General features: G+C 43.6%; 1 protein-coding gene across 1 annotated transcript in view; it reads left to right on the plus strand.

The window, feature by feature from the left end:
• Positions 1 to 21,846, plus strand: part of LOC141212854 (S-adenosyl-L-methionine-dependent tRNA 4-demethylwyosine synthase TYW1-like) — a 273,215-nt gene that overhangs the window by 244,773 nt on the left and 6,596 nt on the right. The gene's annotated exons all lie outside the window — the stretch shown is intronic.

Raw genomic sequence — 21,846 nt, forward strand, 5'->3', positions numbered from 1 at the left:
AAGGTTTCAGAACACAGTGTTGCGTAGCTGCAGACTGGTCACTGGGCCCATGCTGACCGCTTCCCCTGCTGAAAGTGCCTACAAGAGCATTAAAACCTGAGCCATGGAAGAAGCTAGCCTGATATGACGAACCATGTTTTCTTTTACATCACGCGACTGGCTAGGTTTGTGTGCGTTGCTTGCCTGGGAAAGACATTTGCACTGTGGGAAGAGTGTGATCCATTGTGACTCTCTTGCAGTGTTCTGCTGCCATACACCCAAATGAATGTTTGAGACGTAAGACATGGAAGACCTATATAAACATTTTTGTAGACCAAATACACCTCCTCTTGGCAACAGTATTCCTTAATCACAGGGAACCCTTTGACCGCAATATTGCATCCTGCCATGCTGCAAATATTGTCCAGTAACCATTCCAAATTCTCCATATCTCAATTTGAGCATTTGGATTTCTCTCCCACTTAAAGGGGTTTTTCCCTTTCAGTTGATGTTAGACACCGCCTCCAGTTTACGCTCTCCTTCCCCAGGTCCGCCAGCGAGCCTCAACCGCTATGCCCGGTGTGTGGCATTGGCTGCGGGACTGGCGTCATGTTGACAGCACGGCAGCCAGTCTGTGAGCTCAGCAGCTCTGAAAGAAGCATTCCGTCTACACTGGCAGAGCCATTGAGCTCACTGATTGGCTGCTCCACAGTCAATGCAAGACACTGGGAACAACAAATTTTACTTTACAGTGAAATTGGGGAAGATGAGTACAGAGCAGTTTATTTTTTTCACAAATTGCAGCTGGGGTATTATCTGAAACCGAACAACCCCTTTGAGTGGAAGAGAAATGCTGCTACATGCCTGTTGGTCAAGTTTTCTAAGGAATCCTCAGATGCCAGGCAGGTATCGTTCATGATACCTATCCAATGTTACCCCATCCTTGAATGCTGTGGGTACACTTACAATACTGATCCAATACTGAAATTAATCAGTTTATATAAATGGGCTTTGTGTCCGCTAATCTGTATGCTCATATGGTAATATGATCAGTTTTGCCCCATTTCTTTTATAACTCATGACACTATTGCTTAGGGGTCGGGGTACTGGGCAGTGTAGTCTTCATACAAAACGGCACATGGTCTGTATAATAATTCAACTGTGGGTTTACTTTAAATCTGGCAGTGCTACAAAGTGTTCCTTCTCTCCCCGTTTGGGGCTAATACTGACTGTGTAGTTTTTACTACTGGAGAAGTTGTTTTTTCTATATGGTATCTTTCAATACATGAATGTATAAAGACACAGTGAGGTTGAAATGTTTGTATACCTATTGAATTGTAGGATGTTATACTGATAGGATATCTATCTATCTATCTATCTATCTATCTATCTATCCATCCATCCATCCATACACATATACTCACACACTTGGCAAAAATTAAGAGACCACTGCAAAATTTTCATTTTCTCTGATTTTTCTCTTAATAGGCATATTTTTGAGTAAAATGTATATTGTTGTTTTATTCTATAAACTACTGACAACATGGGTCTTGATGTGGTGGGTCTGGACAGGGTCTTGATGTGGTGCTCCTTCATCCACACATTGATTGACCTAGCTGTGTGGCATGGGGCATTGTTCTGCTGGAAAAAAACAGTCTTCAGAGTTGGGGAACATTGCCTGAGCAGAAGGAAGCAAGTGTTTTTCAAGGATAACCTTGTATGCGGCTTGATTCATACGTCCTTAGCAAAGATTAACCTGCCCAATTCCAGCCTTGCTGAAGCATCCCCAGATTATCACCGATCCTCCACCGAATTTCACAGTGGGTGCAAGACACTGAGACTTGTATGCCTCTCCAGGTTGCCGTCTAACCATTAGACAACCAGGTGTTGGGCAAAATTGAAAATTAGACTCATCAGAGAAGATTACCTTACTCCAGTCCTCTATGATCCCATCCTTGTGGTCTTTGGCAAACTTCAGCCTGGCTCTCCTTTGCTTCTCATTGATGCTTTACATGACTTGAGGCCTGCCTCTAGGAGCCTGTTACGAACTGTTCTTGCCGTGCACTTCACCCCAGCTGCCATTTGCTATTCCTTTTGTAGGTCACTTGATGTCATCCTGCTGTTGCTGAGTGACATTCGAATAAGATGATGGTCATCCCGGTCAGTGGAGAGTCGCTTTCACCCTCTGCAGGTCTGTAGCTTTGTTGTCCCCAATGTTTGCTTTTTGACCTTGTTGTAATGGACTGCCGTCTTCGAAATTTTAAGGATGGAGGCAACATGACGCTCACTGTATCCCTCTGCTAGTAAAGCCAGAATTGAGCCCTTCTTTTCCTCACTCAAGACTTTCCTTTTCAACTCCTTTGGCATGGTTAAAAGTTATTTTTTCATTCAAATTACTTTTGGGCTATTCCTAGCACTTGTTTTGCCATCCAGCTTGTCCTATTGCAAGAGGATTGTGAAGACCACAGCAGTGTTTTTTATATTTTCCCTCGTTACATAAGATTTGGTTCAGGTGATCACCTAATCAGAAGCACATTCAGTAGAATGAGGTGGACTTTGGTTGGAATTCAACTGACACTGGAATGGAATGGCTGTCAGACATGTAGAGATGGTGATTTTTAGAACACTGTGCAGTGGTCTCTTAATTTTTGCCAGAGATGTGTATATATACAGTTCAGACCAATAGTTGGGACACACCTTCTCATTTAAAGATTTTTCTGTATTTTCATGACTATGAAAATTGTACATTTACACTGAAGGCATCAAAACTATGAATTAACACATGTGGAATTATATACTTAACAAAAAGTGTGAAACAACTGAAAATAAGTCGTCTTCTAGGTTCTTCAAAGTAGCCACCTTTTGCTTTGATGACTGCTTTGCACACTCTTGGCATTGTCTTGATGAGCTTCAAGAGCTAGTCACCGGAAATGGTCTTCCAACAATCTTGAAGGAGTTCCCAGAGATGCTTATTACTTGTTGGCCCTTTTGCCTTCACTCTGCGTTCCAGCTCACCCCAAACCATTTCGATTGGGTTCCGGTCTGGTGACTGTGGAGGCCAGGTCATCTGGCGTAGCACCCCATCATTCTCCTTCTTGGTCAAATAGCCCTTACCCAGCCTGGAGGTGTGTTTGGGGTCATTGTCCTGTTGAAAAATAATTGATGGTCCAACTAAACGCAAACTGGATGGAATAGCATGCCGCTGCAAGATGCTGTGGTAGCCATGCTGGTTCAGTATTCCTTCAATTTTGAATAAATCCCCAGCAGTGTCACCAGGTCGGTAAGTATGGCGGGGCTTCCGTGGCTCAGGTTAGTAAGTAGGCCTGAGATCTGGGGTCCAGGTCGGATGCTTGCCTGGGCTTCCGGTCGCCTCCCCTCTGACGTGGCTGGGCGCGCGCACACCGGAAGTGACGCGGGTCCCTCGGAGCGGAGCGTTTAATCGCGTGCGGGAAACCGAGGGATGGCTCGCGCGCGCGGGGGGGAGGGAGCGAGCGTCCCCCATGCTGGAAGTGCACGGCGGTGATCAAGCCGGGGGGGGGGGGGCGCTCCGCATGGACAGAGGTGGACAGGCAAGAGGGGGGGGGGGGGCGGACCCCTATAGAGCTTAAATTGCCAGGGAAGCACAGGGGAAGTGCTTCCTGGCATACTCTGGCACTCGTTAGCTATGAGCGAGCAGGAGCTACAGGAGGTGCAGTCCCACTCACCATCACCATCGCCTCAGAAACACGGGAAGCGTACAAAAGGACCCTCCAGTGACTCTTCACGCCAACACAGCCAAGGTGACGGTGGAAGGGAGCGGTCTAGCAGGTCTTCACAGCGCGGCGTCTACCTCGAAGAAAGACCTTGCTACTGGAACGGGTTCCTCTTCAAATCCGGTATTCCCTCTTACAACGGGTCGGTAAGTGATCTTCGTGAAAGCTCACTTGTAACTTGGGGCCCCCCTCTCTGTTCTTCTCTCTCAAGGAAGGAAGAGTACGGGCTAGTCCAAGCACAGGACCTGCGCGCTTTGCGCAGAGGATCTGTACACCACGTGGCAAAAAAGACTGTGCAACTCATGCATTGAACAGACAATTTGTGAGGAGACCCCTAAATTCGCTTCTGAGCTCAGATCCCTGATTAAGTCTCAGGTTGAGGATACCTTTAAGTCCCTGCAGAAGGGAGGGAAGAAACAAGGGAAAACCAGACACCTGTCCCCTGTATCAGATTCTAGTAGTTCAGACGGGGAAGGTGTAATATCCGATTCATCCTACTCATCATCATCTTCGTCATCTTCCGGAGATGGGGGTCGTAGCTGTTTCCCTATAGAGGGTACAGATAGTTTGATTAAAGCAGTTAGGTCTACTATGGGGTTCGTAGATCCTCGCCCTAAAAAGTCAGTCCAGGACATGATGTTTAGTGGCCTGGAACAAAAGAAAAGGAGGTCTTTCCCTCTTAATGATAAGGTACACTCTCTGATTAAGAGGGAATGGAAGAAACTGGAAAGGAAAGGGTTGTTGTCGCCTAAAAGGAAATACCCCTTCGAAGACCCAGTATGCTCCTTCTGGGGGAAGGCGCCAAAGTTGGACGTAGCGATAGCCAAAGCCTCTAAAAAAAATTTCCCTGCCATTCGAAGACATGGGGGTGCTGAAAGACCCAATGGACAAAAAAGCAGACTCCTTTCTGAAAGGTGCTTGGGAGGCGGCAGGTAGGGGGTTAAAACCAGCAGTGGCAGCCACATGCACAGCCAGATCTTTAATGATCTGGCTAGATCAGCTAGAAGTGCAACTGAGAAACAAAACAACAAGGGATAACATAATAGGCTCCATCCCATTAATGAAGGGCGCAGCAGCTTTTCTGGCTGACGCTTCAGCCGATTCCGTCAGGCTGGCAGCCAGGGCTGGGAGTTTTTCTAACGCAGCTAGACGGGCCCTCTGGCTCAAATGCCAGACCCCCCAAAGACCAGGACAGGTGGGAGGATAGGAGGCAAAAAAAGGCCAAAGGGTTTATGTTTAACAGGCCCCCCAGTGACAACAGGAAACCCGCCCAATGAAAGGCAGCCCCAGGTGGGGGGGGAGACTTCTCCATTTCCTCCCAGCCTGGGAGAAAATATCAAACAGTTTTTGGATTTTAGACCTGATAAAATCAGGACTAAGACTCCAGTTCCACTCCATGCCCCGTCCGAATTTTGTCATAACCCCTGTGAGGTCTTCAGGAGTAGAACAACTAGCTCTAGAACAGGAGGTTCTAGGCCTAATGGGCAAGGCAGTCCTTCAGGAAGTCCCCACTCAGGAGGAAGGCGAAGGATTCTACTCCCCTCTGTTCCTCAGGAAAAAAACAGACTGGACGTTCAGGACTATCGTGAACCTAAAAAAATTGAACAAATTTCTAAAGGTACAAGCGTTCAAGATGGAATCAATAAAAACATCAGTGAAATTGTTGTTCCCAGACTGTTTTATGACTGTCCTGGATCTGAAGGACGCCTATTATCACGTTCCCATACACAGAGACTACCGGAAATTCCTGAGAGTAGCGTTACCACTGAAAGGCATGATCAAACACTACCAATACACGGCTCTCCCCTTCGGGTTAGCGATAGCGCCAAGGGTCTTCACAAAAATAGTCGCAGATGTAATGGCCCATCTGAGGGAGCAAAACATCCTAATAATCCTGTACCTGGACGATCTGCTAATAATAGGCAACTCGTTCAACCATTGCAAGGACCATCTAGCAAGAGTCATGGGTTCCTTGACGAATTTAGGCTGGCTTCTGAATCTAAAAAAAGTCGAGGTTGGAGCCGGATCAAGTGCAAGAGTACTTGGGTATCCTATTAGATTCGAGGAATCAGGAATGCCGTCTCCCGGCAGGGAAAATCCAGAGTATGATGGCCCGAGTATCCCATGTAAAGAACCATCCCTATATGACACTGCGGGGAGCAATGTCCCTCTTAGGTTCCATGACTGCCTGCATCCCGGGGGTCCGCTGGGCTCAGTTGCACACCAGGGACTTACAATGGGAAATCTTGGGGGCGGAAAGGTCACTAAAAGGGCACTTAGAAGGTCGGCTAACTTTATCATCAAAAACCTTGCTTTCCCTAACATGGTGGACAAAGGGGGACAATTTAGCCAGAGGTGTTCCATGGACAATATCAGTCTCACAGGTCCTAACGACAGACGCAAGCACCAGGGGGTGGAGGGCTCATCTAAACGACCAGATAGCTCAGGGAGCCTGGTCAGAGGATTCGGAAGGGGTATCTTCCAACATGAGGGTACTTCTGGCAGTAAAATTTGCCCCCTTAGAATTCTTAAACACTCTACGGGGGCACCATGTAAGAGTTTTTTCGGACAACAAGGTAGTGGTGGCATTCTTAAATCGCCAGGGGAGGACTCAGTCCCATTCTCTGCTACAAGTGTCAAAATCCATCCTCCAGGTAGCAGAGAACAATCTAGAGTCCCTATCTGCACTCCACATAAAAGGGGCAGAAAATATCACTGCAGACTTCCTGAGCAGGATCCAGCTGAGACAGGGCGAGTGGGAGCTGAATCAGCTGGTGTTCAACCAAATCACGAAGGCTTGGGGAAACCCCTCCATAGACCTATTCGCCAACTGGCAAAACAAAAAAGTGGACATATTCTGTTCAATCGACCCCCAAGGGGAACCCAGCATCATTGGATGCCTTCTCAATTCCATGGAACCACCAGCTAGCTTATGCCTTTCTTCCGATTGCTCTTATTCCGGCAGTTCTGAGGAAAGTCAGGGAAGACAAGGCAAACCTAATTCTGATTGCCCCCTTCTGGCCAAAGAGGCCTTGGTTTTCCTGCCTGAGGATAATGTCCACCTCCGACCCCTGGGTCCTTCCGGAAATTCCGGATCTTCTCTCTCAGGGACCGGTCCTTCACCCTCAGGTGGCAAACCTGCACCTGACAGCCTGAATTTTGAGAGGTCGCTCTTAAGAGATAGAGGTTTTTCCCCCAATTTGATCTCCACCCTACTGCAGAGTAGGAAACCCTTAACCACCAGACTCTACGGTAAAACCTGGGAAAAATTCCTCTCATTCACGGGTTTGAAAGTATTAGGGGAGGCCCCCATTACTGCCATCTTAGAGTTCCTTCAAAAGGGGTTGGAGCGGGGGTTGGCCACAAGCATTCTAAAGGTTCAGGTTGCGGCACTGGGAGCCCTATATAACTGCGACCTGGCCAGGAATAGGCGGATCTCCAGGTTCATCAAGGCATCTCACAGGTCCAGGCCCATCCCCTCCTGGAATACTCCTCCTTGGGACCTAAATTTAGTTCTGTCAGCCCTGACCAAACGTCCCTCTAGCGAATGCATCTCTTAATATTCTATCTCTTAAGACGTCTCTTCTAGTAGCCCTCACATCGGCACGTAGGGTTAGCAACATACGAGCCTGATCAGCAGGGCCCCCCTTTACGCAAATTCTAGAGGACAGGGTGACACTTAGGACTGACCCAGCATACCTTCCTAAGGTGGGATCACTCTTCCACAGGTCGCAGGAGGTCACCCTCCCTTCCTTCCTTTTGCTCAAACCCAAAAAACAAGGGGGAAGAAGTCCTACACACCTTAGATGTCGGGAGGTGCATTATCCAGTACTTAGAGGCCACACGGGAGTGTAGGAAGGACAGGTCTCTTTTTGTGTGCTTCCAGGGATCTCCGAAGGGACGGAAGGCTTCCAAGAGCACTCTGGCAAGATGGATAAGGGACGCCATCTCCCTGGCTTACTCCTCAAGCGGGGAAACCGCCCCAGAGGATTTAAAAGCTCACTCGACTAGGGCAGTGGCAGCCTCCTGGGCGGAGAAAGCTGGGGCTTCAATCGAGCAGATATGTAGAGCTGCAACCTAGCCACCTTTTGCTCTGATGACTGTTTTGCACACTCTTGGCATTCTCTTGATGAGCTTCAAGAAGTAGTCACCGGAAATGGTCTTCCAACAATCTTGAAGGAGTTCTCAGAGATGCTTAGCACTTGTTGGCCCTTTTGCCTTCACTCTGCGGTCCAGCTCACCCCAAACCATCTCGATTGGGTTCAGGTCTGGTGACTGTGGAGGCCAGGTCATCTGGCGTAGCACCCCATCACTCTCCTTCTTGGTCAAATAGCCCTTACACAGCCTGGAGGTGTGTTTGGGGTCATTGTCCTGTTAAAAAATAAATGATGGTCCAACTAAACGCAAACCGGATGGAATAGCATGCCGCTGCAAGATGCTGTGGTAGCCATGCTGGTTCAGTATGTCTTCAATTTTGAATAAATCCCCAACAGTGTCACCAGCAAAGCACCCCCACACCATCACACCTCCTCCTCCATGCTTCACGGTGGGAACCAGGCATGTAGAGTCCATCCATTCACCTTTTCTGCGTCGCACAGAGACACGGTGGTTGGAACCAAAGATCTCAAATTTGGACACATCAGACCAAAGCACAGATTTCCATTGGTCTAATGTCCATTCCTTGTGTTCTTTAGCCCAAACAAGTCTCTTCTGCTTGTTGCCTGTCCTTAGCAGTGGTTTCCTAGCAGCTATTTTACCATGAAGGCCTGCTGCACAAAGTCTCCTCTTAACAGTTGTTGTAGAATCATAGAATCATAGAATGGTAGAGTTGGAAGGGACCTCCTGGGTCATCTGGTCCAACCCCCTGCTCAAAGCAGGATTCACTAGATCATCTCAGACAGATGTCTGTCCAGCCTCTGTTCGAAGACGTCCATTGAAGGGGAACTCACCACCTCTCGTGGCAGCCTGTTCCACTCATTAATCACCCTAACTGTCAAAAAGTTTTTTCTAATATCTAATCTGTGTCTCCTCCCATTTAGTTTCATCCCATTGCTTCTAGTCTTTCCTTGTGCAAATGAGAATAAAGATGATCCTTCTACAATGTGACAGCACTTGACATATTTGTAGACAGCTATTAAGTCTCCTCTCAGTCTTCTTTTTTGCAAGCTAAACATTCCCAAATCCTGCAACCGTTCCTCATAGGACATGGTTTGCAGACCAGTCACCATTCTGGTCGCTCTTCTCTGAACTTGCTCCAGTTTGTCTATGTCTTTTTTAAAATGTGGTGCCCAAAACTGTACACAGTATTCCAGATGAGGTCTGACCAAAGAGGAGTAAAGACCGATAATGACTTCACGTGATCTAGACTGTATGCTTCTGTTAATACATCCCAGAATTGTATTTGCCTTTTTTGCTGCTGCATCACACTGTTGACTCATGTTCAGTCTATGATCTATTAGTATACCTAAGTCTTTTTCACATGTACTGTTGCTTAGCTCTATTCCTCCCATTCTGTATATGCTTTTTTCATTTTTATTGCCCAGATGTAGTACTTTGCATTTTTCCCTGTTAAAAACCATTCTGTTGGTTGCTGCCCACTGCTCCAGTTTATTTAGGTCTTTTTGAATCCTCTCTCTCTCTTCTCTAGTATTAGCTATCACTCCTAGCTTTGTGTCATCAGCAAATTTAATCAGCTTACCCTCAATTCCTTCATCTAAATCATTGATAAAGATGTTGAACAATACAGGTCCCAGGACGGAGCCCTGTGGTACCCCACTTGAGACATTCATCCAGCTGGATGTGAAGCCATTTACAACCACCCTTTGAGTCCGATCACTAAGCCAGTTATGAATCCACCTAACAGTTGCCTGGTCCATTGCATACTTGGTCATTTTTTCAATAAGGATGGTGTGAGATACTTTGTCAAATGCTTTGCTGAAGTCAAGATATACTATATCTACAGCATTTCCCTGATCCACCCAGTCAGTGATTCTGTCATAGAAGGAAATTAAGTTAGTCTGACATGACTTGTTAGTTACAAACCCATGCTGACTCTGGTTAATCACTTCATTCTTATCCATGTACTTACATACATGTTGTTTAATAATTTGTTCAAAGATCTTTCCTGGTATAGAAGTCAGACTCACCGGCCTATAGTTCCCTGGGTCCACCTTCTTCCCCTTTTTGAAGATAGGAACAACATTTGCTCTTCTCCAGTCTTCTGGGACTTCTCCTGTTCTCCAAGAATTTTCAAAGATTATGGAGAGTGGTTCTAAAATTTCTTCTACGATCTCCTTCAGTACTCTGGGGTGTAATTCATCTGGACCTGGAGACTTGAACTCATTTATGTTAGCTAAATATTCCCTCACAATCTTTCTGTTTACAGATAACTTGGATTCCTCTATTCCTTTAAAAGGACAGTGAAGATCAGTTGATGTTACATTTTCTTTCTGAGAGAAAACAGATGCAAAATAGGAATTAAAAAGTTTGGCCTTCTCAACATCCTCTTTTACCATTTCTCCATTTTCATCCTGTAAAAATCCTATAGCATCTTTGACTTTTCTTTTACTTTTGACGTACCCCCAAAATCCTTTTTTATTGCTTTTGACATCTCTTGCAAGCCTTAATTCATTGTCAGCTTTAGCTAACCTGATACTTGCCCTGCAGGATCTGCAGACTGCATTATAATCTTCTTTAGATATGCCTCCCTCTTTCCATTTAATAAACATTTCTTTCCTTCTTTTTAGCATGTGTTTAAGTTCTGTGTTCATCCATCCTGGTTTCCTTAAAAGCTTCCCATTCTTCCTACTTTTCGGGATTGTTAACGATTGTGCTTTGAGAATCTCATTTTTAAAAATTTCCCATCCTTCCTGGACATTTTTGTCCTTAAGGACATCCAGCCATTGGATCCCTCCTATTCTCTTTCTGAGTCTCTTAAAATCTGCCTTTCTAAAATCTAACCTTGAAGTTTGAGTCTTCACATGTCTTCCTCCTCTAGTTATCCAAAATTCTATAATAGTATGATCGCTGCCTTCTAGGGTCCCAGCCACCTTTACCTCCTCAACCATTTCCTCCCTGTTTATAAGGATTAGATCCAAAGTAGCAGATCCCCTTGTTTTCTCCCCTACCTTTTGGAAGATAAAGTTGTCAGCAAGAGAGGATAAGAATTTGCTTGACCTGTTAGTTTTACTTGAGAGAGATTCCCAACAAATGTCTGGATAGTTGAAATCTCCCATGACCACTGCGTCATATTTTTTGGAGAACTTGGTCATTTGATACATAAAGAGTTCATCCATATCTTCAGCTTGCCCAGGTGGCCTGTAGTAAATGCCTACAATGGTGTCCTTTCCGTTGTTCTCTCCTTGTATTCTTACCCAAACAGTTTCCACAGAACTCCCAGTCTCTGAAGCTTCAATCTCTGTGCAGATATACGCTTTTCTAACATACAATGCGACACCTCCTCCTCGTTTATCAAGTCTGTTTCTTGCAAATAAGTTGTATCCTTTTAGCCTTTTATTCCAATCATGTGTATCGTCCCACCAAGTTTCAGTGATTCCAATGACATCATATTCCTTTTCCTGCATTAGTAGTTCCAATTCTCCTTGTTTGTTGCCCATGCTTTGTGCATTTGTATAAAAACATTTTAGTTTGTGATTGGTTTCTCTTCCTCCCATATTTTTATTATTTAAATTGTTTTGTCTTTGTTCTTCTTTTCCACTTCCAGTAGCAGAGATCTCAATAGTATTTGTCAGCTGTATGGCTTTTTCTGGCCTTTTGCTTCCCTTCCCACATTGTTCTAGTTTAAAGCTCTTCTGATGAGTGTAGCAAGGCGACTTCCAAATACATGTTTTCCAGTCTTCGTAAGGTGCACCCCATCTCTAGCAAGTAGTCCATCGTATAGGTAATTCATTCCGTGATCCAGAAATCCAAATCCTTGTTGACGGCACCATCGACGTAGCCAGTTGTTCACCTGTAGAATCTTATTCCACCTCATTGTTCCATGGCCATCCACTGGGAGGATGGATGAGAAGACCACCTGCGCTCCCAATTCTTTCACTTTCTTGCCTAAGTCTTCAAAGTCACTGCAGATGGTTTCCAGGTCCTTTCTTGCGGTGTCATTTGTCCCCACATGTATTAGCAGGAATGGGTAGTTATCTGTAGGTCTGAAGAGTCTTGATATCCTGTCAGACACATCTTTAATTTTTGCTCCTGGAAGACAGCACATTTCTCTTGAGGTTATGTCTGGTCTGCAGATAGCGGCCTCTGTTCCTCTTAACAGGGAATCCCCCATAACCACCATTTTCCGTTTTTTCTTCACAACATTCTTCTTTCTCCATCCAGGAGGATTCTGAGGGCTTACAAGGTTATTCATTGCTGGCAAAGTCTTATTTTGCTGTATTTCTTCATGGTTCTCCTGCGTGAGAGCCTGGTACTGGTGAATGGATGGACTCTACATGCCTGGTTCCCACCGTGAAGCATGGAGGAGGAGGTGTGATGGTGTGGGGGTGCTTTGCTGGTGACACTGTTGGGGATTTATTCAAAATTAATGATAAATGGTTTGTCTCTTTGGGGCTTGAGTACCAAATGTTTCAACCCAATTTGCTCTAACGGTTTCTGCATTTTGAGATTTCCAATACTCTGTTAAAATCCATTTTCTTTGAACTATATTTAAATTATTTGCTATTATGTGTTATCTGAATTATCTGAAAAGAAAACAGGATCATCCTCCAATAAACCATGAATTAGACGTGGACGATAAGCTTTCCACCCAATAGATTTCAGGATTCGCATGATAGAAGCTCGTGAAATTCCCAATTCCAAAGAGGCTCTTCTGGTGGACTTTTTTGGACTCTGAACAAATGTTTCAGCAACAAGTTGTTTATTATCTTCTGTACTGACTGTTTTGGGTCGACCAGTTTTTGGAGCATTAAGGATTGAGCCAGTGGCATTGAATTTGTCACGAATGCGGTAAATGGTTTGTCTCTTTGGGGCTTGAGTACCAAATGTTTCAACCCAATTTGCTCTAACGGTTTCTGCATTTTGAGATTTCCAATACTCTGTTAAAATCCATTTTCTTTGAACTATATTTAAATTATTTGCTATTATGTGTTATCTGAATTATCTGAAAAGAAAACAGATTTGGGGGAGATCTGTCTGTAAAAACTAGATCTGTGAAACTGGCTCAGTTGCTCTTAGCAACCAATCAGATTCCACCTCTCATTTTCCAAAGAGTCTGTGAGGAATGAAAAGTGAAATCTGATTGGTTGCTAAGGGCAACTGAGCCAATTTCACTTTACACCATGTAACCTTATTACACTTTCTGTCCACCTACTTTTGGACCACACTGTGTGTGTGTGTATGTGTATAATATATATAATATAAATATTATTTTGATGTTTTTCTATATATAATTAATGAATAGGATTTTTTTTCTGGTAACGTATGCTCAAATGGCCCCCCACTATTAGTAGCCAGAAAGTGAGCAGCCTACTGTTGCACATAGGATCCTCTTCCTTTGACGATATCTGCAGTAAGCACATAGGACAGGAGACAGATGGCTATGTAGCAAGCATGGTTTACTAGTTGTCTCTTACTAGAATTGTGCCTGGACACATGGCAGCTATGCCAAACTACACACTCTTTATTTAGGAACTTTCTTCCTGTCCTATAAAATGAGAAATTAGCACAGCTGAAATTTTGTGATTCTGTAAAACTCTTCTGTTTCCCGTGCTGTGTATTTAGCAAGGTTATTTAGAGTTTTTTGTCGTCTTTGTCCAAACACAAGACCTCATTTGCTCACGGCTGTTGAATTAATGTGGTTATCAGTTTAAAGTCAACTGTTCTGTTGCTGACTGCCGTAATATCATTTAAGTGAATCTTTCCGTATCCACTGGGGAGCAGCACGTAGAATACAGTCCTCTGTCAGCTCATGCATTACCATAAACTACTGATAAGGAACAAATCATTTTTCTCTTTAAGGAAACGAAATGGAAATAAAGACCTAGAAATAATAAGATAGCAGCATAGCTACGCCGCACAGACTAGCGCATTGCTGTAGCCTCTAAGAACTTCCGTTTGATCACTATCATTGTCAGAAGACAGTTTACAGAATTCTGGATCAGTTATTGGATGTCACAGACAACGATCTCCATCAAACTGTATGAGTGATGTGCAATGTAAAAAAATCAGCGCGACAAGGTAGATGCTGTGAGATTTCTTCATTGACAAACTGTCGTGCGTTGACAACAGCATTTTAACGATTTGTGTCCATGCAGTGAGGTATCAAATGGCATGTTTGGGATAGGCATGGCAATTTATTAAAGGGTTTGTTGCTTGAAGACAGGACCCTTTTAATAGAGGCCAGACCATGATTCATTAATATAACTGGTAGGCCACAAGGGACATATACTGTATGGACAAAAGTATTGTGATACCTAAACAGCATCTCATTCTAAATTCATAGGTATTAATATGGGGTTGGTCCTTCTACTTGCAGGATTAATATCCTGCACTCTTCTGGAATAGATTTCTACATGAGTGTAGTATTTGTGAAAGTTTGTTCAATCCCCAAAAGAGCTTTTCTGAGGTCAGACAACAGTATTTGATGCGAGGGCTTGGTCCACATTTCCATTCTAGCAAATCTCAAAGGTGTCCCATGGGGTTGAGGTCAGGACTTTGTGTGGGCCAGCAAAGTTTTTCCACATAAAACTACCCAACCAGTTGGAGGCATACAAGTGTGCAAAATGTCTTGGTATGCTGGAACATTGTTTTCCCTTCACTGAAACAAAGGGGTCAAGGCAAAGGGATAGCTAGAGATCCAGCTCGTGGATGGAAGGGGATAAACATCTGAGTGGGCCCCTAACTAGTTGACCCTGACTACAAGAATGGTGATGCACCCTAATTGTGGGAACCTCCGCAGATAAGTGCGCTATTACTGAAAAAAATAATCTCTCTTCAAAGACCAACACTGATGTGACTGCCATATGGTGACCATTTAGTGGTAGATACCATGCCTGCAGAATATGTAAGAGATTACAGTACAGTTACAGATAGTGACTTACAGATGACTTTCTTTCTGATGGAGTCGTTCATTTTCTTGTCTTTTCCAATTTGCTACTCCAATACTGAGCTGCTGGTGCCATGTGTGTCCCTACTACTGCACTTGCTGTTTGGCACAAAAACAGTGCCCCTCTTACTGCCCCACATAATAATGGCCACCACTGTGCCCTTTACAAAGTAAAATGCCTCCTTTGTGCCCTATAGATGGTAAAATTGCCCTCTAGAATGTATTAATGCCCTGAGCCAATATCCTAGAAAACAGTGCCCATATTTTACCCCTAGAAAGGGATGCCTCATGTGAACCTTTTGACGGTCACAATTCTCTGAGCCCCAATAATGCTTCTTAATTGACTATTTAACATTTCATAATGTCCCCTGAGACACCCATGTACAGCTCCCCTATACACAGTATGATGGGCCCACAGATCACCTATGCACAGTATGGTGTGTCCACAGCTCCCTTTTATATACAGGATGATGCTGTCACCACAGCTCTCCTATACGCAGTACGATGGGCCCACAACTGTTCTATACACAGTATAATGGCCCACAGCTCACCTGTATGCAGTATTATGGGCCCACTGCTCCCTTGTATGCACTATGGTGGGCCCACCGCTCCCCTATATGCAGTATGATTGGCCCACAGCTCCCCTGTATGCAGTATGATGGTCCCACAACTGTTCTATACACAGTATAATGCCCCACAGCTTCCCTGTATGCAGTATGGTGAGCCCACAGCTTCCCTGTATGCAGTATGATGGGCCCACAGCTCCCCTATATGCTGTATGATATCCCCACAGTAACCCACACACTGTATGAGGGCCACCTACAGTAGTCTCTACAATGCATTAGGGACTTCCATACTCTATGGAGACCCAACTCTATATGAGGGCCTCCACAGTAGTCCCTACAATATATACTTTATGATTTCCCCACAATCACAACACACGGTTTAATTAAAATGAAAAGCATCATGTACGCACCTAATCCAGGATCCTGACAAGTCCACCTGCAAAGCGCCTTCTCAGACACTGGACATCAGAGTTCCGGAGTGATGTAAGTGACGTCGTATGCATGTGCTGGCGCCTCTGTCGCTGTATCACCCTGCCGTTCTGTAGACTGCAGGCATAAATCGATCTGCAGTCTACAGAAAGGAAAGCGTTAGTGCAGGGTCATAATGTCGCCCTGCTCTACTGCACCGCTTAACTATATCGGCATGCTGTGCATGCCAGTACAGTTATGGATAGCTGTAGCTCCGGGTGGGCCCTTCTGAGCATGGGTCTAGGGCCAACCCTTGAAAAACATCTATAAATAATTATCCCTTGTCCGCCATACTTTACATTTGGCACAACTAATTTAGTCTAGGGATTTTCTACTGTTGCAGTTTGTGTTAAAAAGCAAACTGCTTTACTCACCCTCACCGTTCTGTTGCTGCACCTAGTGTCTGTTGCAACTGAGCTCAGCCGCATCACCCAAGTTATTGGCAGGAGCTGCTGAGAGTAACTGAGCTAATTTATTGACTATTGTGCTGCAGGCAATCACAGACAATGGAAGCAGCAGCAGCAGTGGCGTACATAGAAATCACAGGGCCCCATAGCAAGGGTGCTAATTGATAATATTAAAGTCCACTTAGTATAATGCACCCCACTCAATATTATGGCCTCCACCAGTCCCACATTCAGTATAATTGGCACCCACCAACCCCCACTCAGTTTAATGGCACTCACAGCCCCTTGCTCAGTACAATTGCCCATTCAGAATGATTGGCACCCGCCAGACTTAAAACCTCAGTTCTACATATCTCCCCACCAGTACTTTGCCAGTGACTTTGTCACAGCAATCTAAGTGTCACAATGTCTGTCAGTATATACACACCTTTTCTGAAAGGCCACAGAGGCTGCAACACCATTAAGCAAGAGAAACCACTAACCAAACAACACAATGAAGACCAAAGACCTCTCCAAACAAGCCAGGGACAAAGTTGTTGAGAAGTAAAAGTCAGGGTTGGGTTAAAAAAAAATATCCAAATCTCTGAGGATCCCCCAGAGCACCCTAAAATGGAAAGAACATGGTACCACAACAAACCTGCCTAGAGAGGGCAGCCCACCAAAACTCTCAGCCCGAGCAAGGAGGGAATTAATCAAAGAGGCAGCACAGAGACCAAAGGTAACCCTGAAGGAGCTGCAGAGTTCTCAAGCAGAGACTGGAGTGTCTGTCCATACGGCCACAGTAAGCTGCACAGTCCATAGAGTTGGCTTTTATGGAAGATTTGCAAACTCAAAACGAGCCATACAATTTGTGTGTAAGTAAAGGTTTTTTTCTGCCAAAGACATGTGGGAGACTCCCTAAATGTATGGAGGAAGGTGCTGTGGTCAGATGAGATCAAAATTTTATTTTTTGACCACCAAGGTAAACACTATTCTGGCGCCAAACCAACACAGCTAATCACCCCAAGAACACTATCTCTACAGTGAAACATGGTGGCAGTAGCCTCATTCTGTGGGGATGTTTTTTGGCAGCCGGGACAGGGAAAATGGTCCAAATCAAGAGGAAGATGGATGGTGCAAAATACAGGGATATTCTTGAGCAAAACCTGTTTCAGTCTGTCAGTGATTTCAGACTAGGACAAAGAGGTTCACTTTCCAACAAGACAATGACCCAAAGCATACTGCTAAAGCAACACTCGAGTGGTTTGAGGGGAAGCATGTAAATGTTTTGGAGTGGCCTAGTCAAAGCCCAGACCTTAATCCAATTGAGATTCTGTGGTTAGACTTGAAGATTGCTGGTCACCAGAGGAAAACATCTAACTTGAAGGAGCCTGAGCAGTTTTGCCTTCAGGAATGGGCAAAAATCCTAGTGGCAAGATGTGGAAAGCTCATAGAGACTTATCCAAAACGACTTCCAGCTGTAATTGCTGCAAACTGAGACTGTACAAAGTACTGACTTTAGGGGGGTGAATAGTTATGCACACTGAAGTGTTCAGTTATTTTGTCTTTGTTGTTGTTTGCTCCCCAATATAAAGAAAACCAAATGTTCGCAGTTGTACGCATGTTCTTTACATGAATTGATGCAAAACCTCAAACAGTGAAATTCCAGGTTGTGAGGTAGCAAAACACGGAAAATGCCAATGGGGTGAATAATTTTGCAAGCCACTCTACATACAACGGGTGAAATAAGTATTGAACACGTCACTTATTTACTAAGTAAATGATATTTCTAAAGGTGCTATTAACACGAAATTCTCACCAGATATCGATAACAACCCATATAATCCACACATGGCAAGAAATTGAACCATAGATGTCCATAAATTAAGTTATGTGTAATAATGAGAAATGACACACGGAAAAAGTATTGAACACCTAAAGAAAGAGGTGCAAAAAGCCATGGAAAGTGGTGACACCAGCTGAAATCTATCAGTAATTAGAAAGCAATGCTACCACTTAAAGAAAATCAGTTGGTTTAACTGATGGCCCACACAAAGGTACCAAGGTGCCACACAAGAAACATCTCATGATGGGTAAAACCAGTGAGCTGTCTCAAGACCTTCGCAACCTTATTGTTGCAAAATCTACTGATTGCATTGGTTACATACTGAAGGTTCCAGTGAGCACTGTTGTGGCCATAATCCAGTAGTGGAAAGCACATCATTTCACCATAAACCAGCCATGACCAGGTGCTCCCTGCAAGATTTCAGACAAAAGAGTGAAAAGAATTATTAGAAAAGTCGTCCAAGAGCAGAGGACCACCTGTGGAGAGCTACAGAAAGACCTGCTATCAGCAGGTACAATTGTTTCAAAGAAAACTAGAAGTAATGCACTCAACCTCCATGGCCTGTATGCACCCTCACCATGCAAGAGTCTATTGCTGAACTAAGAGCATGTTCAAGCATGTTTTACAGTTTGCTCAACAACATTTAGACAAGTCTGTGAAATACTGATAGAATATTGTCTGGTCAGATGAGACCAAAATTTAACTCTTTGGATGCCATAACACACACCATGTTTTGGAGTCCAAAAAGTACTGCATATCACCCGAAAAACACCATACCAACAGTGAAGTTTGAAGGTGGGAACATCATGATGTGGGGCTGTTTTTCAGAATACAGCATTGGCAAACGTCATATGATTGAAGGACGGATAAATGGACAAATGTACCAGGACATTCTTAATATTCAAGAATGCCATGCACAGTTGATGACCTAAGTATAATTCAACTATTAGTTAAACTGTATACCTCCCCCCTGTATATTAATAACAGTTCAGACAAAAAGCAGGGGTTTTGCCCTGAACCAGCTTTCAAGTTTGGTCCTTTAATAAGATCCTTCCTCACTAACACACTGTGTGGAAGATATACGCAGTAGAATAATCTCACTCTGGACACGTGCTAACCACTCTTTTTTTTCCCCCTTTTCATGGTGTTGGGCTAACACTGAATTGTAGTAATTCCTTTGCAATATTCCTTATAAAAACTGGATTTCATGAAATCCCAAATTTAATATTTCAGAATTAAAGCTCTTGAGCAGTGAGGTTTAGAAGGTTCAATCATCTTCAACAATGACGTCTGTGATTTTTATGTGTTGTCATTTTAATACAGCCTTTTTTAATATCTTTTTATATATTCAAGCAATTAAAGTTGATCGTTGCAGCAGTTGATGAGAAAAGCCCTTTAATACTCTTTGAAGAACAAAGTCATTCATGTTACTTTTAGGTATGGCAATCTGGTAGGTTAATTTGTAAAGAAGCAGATAAGTAGTGGCCATTGTAGCATTTACTAGTACAGGTACGTCTTGCAGTACATGTCTAGGCTATGTTCACACTTGGCAAAGTTGTCTTTTCTGTGTGGACCCCACATTAAACCTCAACCACAAAGTACAAGACATGACATGGATTGCAGAAAACCAGTTTCGTCCTTTGCAGACTAATCCTTTTATACAGATTTTTTTTTTCGCCAGGTATGAACTCATACAGAGAGGAGTCTATATGGGCATGTATGTCATAGGAAGCGTAATGAAATTATACCTTGATATCTGCGATATGCTGTCTTAATCCAGATAAATTTAAAGCTTTTCCTAAAATGTAAATGAGCTGTTCAGGATTACGAGCAGAACACAGATCTGTGTACATAATACCCTTAAAATATAGAATTTATGTAAACTGTATTAAAAAACATCAGTATTCCCAATGTGAAAAATAGAAAATGTGAACAAAATTCAGTCTATGAATATCAAGCCGACTGCAGATGCCCGCACATATCAACCACTAACCATCAAGTCATGTTGGCTCTTTTGTTCTAATAAAGAAGTATATCATGCATAGAAAGATATTGGCATAGAGACAGTCAAGTTCAAGAATAGATCTATTTTTTATACACACAGAACGGGATAACAACATAGGTTGTGGGGTAATGCATGTGAAACCCAGGATCACCACTCCAGGCCTAAGTAACCCTAGGCGATAGACCTACTAGATAGACCGTGGTTTTGGCGCTACCACTCCATGACTGCTTACCCTCTCTTTCCCTCATTATCCCTGATATAGCAGTATCCCTGCAGAAGCCTATACTAGACAAAGTCCACCTGGCTAAGAGGGGAAGAGGTAGTACTAGTAAAACATTCACTTATTGAGGCACCAACCCATGCTGCCAGGCAAGGCTAGTAGGTCTATCGCCTAGGGTTACTTAGGCCTGGGGTGGTGACCCTGGGTTTCACATGTATTACCCCCACAACCTATATTGTTATCCGGTTCTGTGAGTATAAACTATAGATCTATTCTTGAACTGGACTGTCTCTATGTTAATATCTATGCGTGATATACTTCATTAGAACAAAAGAGACAACATGACTTGATTAGTGGTTGATATGTGCGGGCATCTCCAGTCGGCTCGATTATTATAGAAAATGTGAACAAAATCCAGTCTATTTTTCACACTGGGGATATTGGTGTTTTTTTTAATATAGATTAAATAAATTTGATGTTTTAAGGGTATTATGTACGCACTTGATGTCCCTTAATATTTATACTTTTTTAAGTTTAGAACACAGATCTGCATGAGAATCTGAGACATGTAGATCAGGAGAGTAGTCATTACATGTCTCTCACTGGTAACACCCCCTTTCAGGTAAAATAAGCTCTGGAGGCAGATTCTCATGCAGATCTGTGGCCGGCCCATAGATCTTTACATATTATGAAAAGTGTAGATTTCTCTGAAATAAGACATCGGATTGCAGATATCAAGGCGTCGTTTAATCTAGCCTCCTACGACCTGCATAACCATACCATCCTGTTTAGTAGGGTTGATCCTACTGACAGATTCCCTTAAAGCATGTATGCTGCATCACTGGAAAAGAAATTCAAGATTTTACTTTTCTGTGTGCCAGAACATAAAGGGTGAATTTGGCTTCTACTTAAGGAATTTCACCTTCACAATGTGAAAGTCACTCCCGAAGATATTCTCTTCCATTATTTCTGGCATATATTTCAGTATGGCCCTAATGGAAAGAGCCAAGATCTTGCCAACCGTTCTTCACATTTGGAGTCAGGTAGCAGCGTGCCCTATTAGAGGCCTCTGCTATTGACGTTGTAGCTAAGTAAGCACTCTGTCTATTATCTGCTCGGCTACAATAGCCCTCTTGTGTTAAGCCTGAATTTATCAGCATCCTCATCCTTATTACTTTTCAAATGATTCAGTATTTCTAAATGGAATACAAAATCTTCTGTATAGACTCGGGATTCAGAGGGGCAATTACCAAAGCATTATGCAAAAATAAGCAGTCTAATGCACGGTTATTCCGAGATTAGTTATGCAGGGAATGTCTTAGAGTTTGCAATGGCATGAGCTTGCTGGTTTGGGTCTCGCTGGCAGGGCTCAGAAGACGTCTCATATATTCTCTTCATTGATGAAACATTAGGATAGAGCACTTTGCTTTTAGCCAAATGTTATGTTGTTCAGTACAAAAACTCTGTTTATGCCACCCTTTGTGTATATACCATAGGGCTGAAAAGGGTGACACTAATTTATTGCTTTTTTTGTCATCTAAGACAGGCAGAACGCTATC

Source organism: Phyllobates terribilis, unplaced genomic scaffold, assembly GCF_046119375.1.
Source record: "Phyllobates terribilis strain yellow unplaced genomic scaffold, ASM4611937v1 Scaffold_2__4_contigs__length_985480577, whole genome shotgun sequence".
Lineage (NCBI taxonomy): Eukaryota > Metazoa > Chordata > Amphibia > Anura > Dendrobatidae > Phyllobates > Phyllobates terribilis.